Source organism: Neomonachus schauinslandi, chromosome X (assembly GCF_002201575.2).
Source record: "Neomonachus schauinslandi chromosome X, ASM220157v2, whole genome shotgun sequence".
Lineage (NCBI taxonomy): Eukaryota > Metazoa > Chordata > Mammalia > Carnivora > Phocidae > Neomonachus > Neomonachus schauinslandi.
In genome coordinates, this window is record NC_058419.1 from 70,829,764 (window position 1) to 70,833,041 (window position 3,278).

The window sequence follows — 3,278 nt, forward strand, 5'->3', positions numbered from 1 at the left end:
ATCATCAAAAATGGCTCATCTTCCTAGACTATTGTAGCAGCTTTTTAAAATTTTTTAAATTAAAAAAAAATTTTTTTTTATTTTTAAAGATTTTATTTTATTTATTTGACAGAGAGAGAGAGACAGCTAGAGAGGGAACACAAGCAGGGGGAGTGGGAGAGGGAGAAGCAGGCTTCCCGCCGAGCAGGGAGCCCGATGCGGGGCTTGATCCCAGGACCCTGGGATCATGACCTGAGCCGAAGGCAGACGCTTAACGACTGAGCCACCCAGGCGCCCCTGTAGCAGCTTTTTTAAAAAGATTTTATTTATTTGACAGAGATACACAGTGAGAGAGGGAACACAAGCAGAGGGAGTGGGAGAGGGAGAAGCAGGCTTCCTGCTGAGCAGAAAGCCCGATGCAGGGCTGGATCCCAGGACCCTGGGATCATGACCCGAGCCGAAGGCAGACACCCAACGACTGAGCCACCCAGGCACCCCTTGTAGCAGCCTTTTAATGATCTCCTTGCTTTGGTATTTGCCCTTTTAATTAAATTAATTAATTAATTAGTTTTGAGAGAGAGAGTGGGTGGGTGGGGTTGTGGGAGGGAGAGGCAGAGAGAATCTTAAGCAAGCTCCCCACCCAGAACAGAGCCCCGCATGGGGCTCGATGTGGGGCTCCATGCAAGGGTTCGATCTCACGACCCCAAGATCATGACAAGAGCTGAAATCAGGAGTTGGAGGCTGAACGGACTGAGCCACCTAGGTGCCCCTAATATTTGCCCTTTTAAATTCTATTTTTCACAAGGCAGTTTAGAGGGAGGCTTCTAAACTTCAAGGCAGATTTTGCCATTCTCCTGTTCAAAACCACTGATGAAGAAGATCTTCCTCCAATGATGTAGATCGGGAGACACTGATATGGAATGATTTCCAGGATATATCTAAGTGAAAAAAGAAAGATACAAGATAGCATATACAGTAATGCAACCTTTTATCAAAAAGGACAGGGATACAAATATATCCATACAACATACAAATGTTTCTAATTGTAAGAACTCTAGAAAAAAACCCTCAAATGAACAGAAATGCTTACCTGTAGAGAGAAGGAACAGGTTAGAGGGAGTGGAGTTGGAAGTGAGATTTATCAATATACTGCACTATGTGAGCCAGTAAGTGTGGATGGAGTGATAGAAAAACATCATTGTACAACCTCTGATGAAATAATTGTGTCATGCAATGATCATCACTGACTGCTAAAACAATGAAAAAATTAGGTTATCAGCACACATACTTTGGATCAATCTTAGAAGCACTATAAGGAAGATAACCCCAGTGTACAGTACCTACCTATCCCTACCTACCTTTAAAACATTCTCCTCTCCAAAGGTGAACCTGAATCTATAAAAGCCTCTGGCTAGCTTCCAGTTTAGAGAAAATAGGAGAAATAAAGGACCAAGTTAAAAGACACCATGAGGAGTCTAATAGACAAATCCAGAATTTGGGACCTTATATAGGACAGTGATCTAGTTTCTTCAAGAAGTCAGTGGTATAAAAAATGGGGGAGGGGAGAGGTAATGCTGCTTTAGATTAAAAGAATTTATTTAAAATAATTTAAAATATATTTATATCATAAACCAACTATAAAAAACATTTTGAAGGCAATGAGGGAAATTTGACTATGGACTAAGTATTAGATGGTACTAAGGAATTATAGTTAATATTTTAGGTGTGATAATGACTTTATTGTTATATAAGAAAATGGTAATTTTTTTAGATGTGACATTTGTAAAGGTGAAATTTACTTTAAAACACTTCAGCTAAAACAAAAAGGAAAAGTTGGAATAGAGGAAGGAAGCAGCAATATCTTTAATTAAATTAATTTAATTTAAGTAGTCTCTCCACCCAATGTGGGGCTCAAACTCACGACCCCGAGATTAAGAGCTGCACACTCCACCGACTGAGCCAGCCAAGAAACAGCAGTATCTTGGCAATTGTTGAATCCTGGTGATAGTTTATAAAGGTTCATTATACTATTATCTCTAGATTTATATATGTTTAAAATTTTTCATAACAAAAATAATTGTAACCCTTCCAGCAACATCTCATCCCACTTAGTACAATATCCTAAACCATCACATTGGTCTCTGGAGTCCTACTTGATCTAGCTCTTGTCCACTTCTCTCACCTTATCTTCCATTCTCTCCCTGTTCATTCCACTCCATCCAGTTACCAGGAAATCTTGCTGTTCCCTGAACATGCCAAGTAGATTTCCTCTCAGGCTTTTGGCTTTGCTGGTCCCTCTGCTAGGACTCTTCCTCCAACATTAACATGGCTGGCTGCCTCACTGTAGTCAGATCTCTATTCAAATAACACCTCTCCAGGGAAAGCCTCCCTCACCAGCCTCACTGAAATAGGACTCCCCATCACACACTGGTCCCTTATTGGCCTTATTTTTCTTCATGGCCCTTATCATTATGTGATGATGTTGCTTGCTTGCTTGCTTATCTGTCTCCCCCAGCTAGGATGTAAGCTCTGAGAGGGCAAGGTCTTTGTTTTATTCACTACAATACCAGCATCTAGAACAGTGCCTGTCACTTAGTAGGAACTCCATAAGCATTTGTTAAAATATTGAAAAATGATGTTATGATAGCTTGAAAGCACTAGCGATATGGGACAAAAAACAGTTTAGGCCGACACACTTGCTGAACTGCTAATCCTCCAGGAACAACATGTACTATAATGACCTATATATGTCATATGGTATGAGAGATCCTCGGGATAAAAAGTGAGGCATCTCCCAGACTCTGCTAGTCTTCAGGGAGGACTTGTTTGCACAGATGTTTTTGGGTTGTGTCACTTGGCTTACCTCCAGGCAGTTGGGTTTGTCAAGGGGGTGGAGTCCCCCTCCAGCTATTAGCGTAACTGCTCTGTTTTCTGACTCACCCATTCCTTGTCCTAGGCCATCCCTAAGCTGAGTTTTCTTCCAGTTACTGGGGAAGAGAGGAAAACTGGTTATTGAGATAAAGCTCCACCAGGTCCTGAGAGCCAGAGATTAGGCTCAAAAAACGTCTTAGTTTTTCCTCAGACATTATGCCTTGAGACTGTGGTGGTTTCTGTAGTGGAGGCCCAAGAAAGGTGGGTTCCCTATGGTAGTCTTGGACCTGGGGGCAGCAGTGAGTCTGAAGGTCCTTGCCCTCCCCCTAACAAGGAACATTCTCCTTCATCTATTTCCCTCCAACCTCTCTCCATTGTCTCTCTTGATGCTCTCTTATTATGCAGCCACTTGTCAGTAGTGAGCTTGG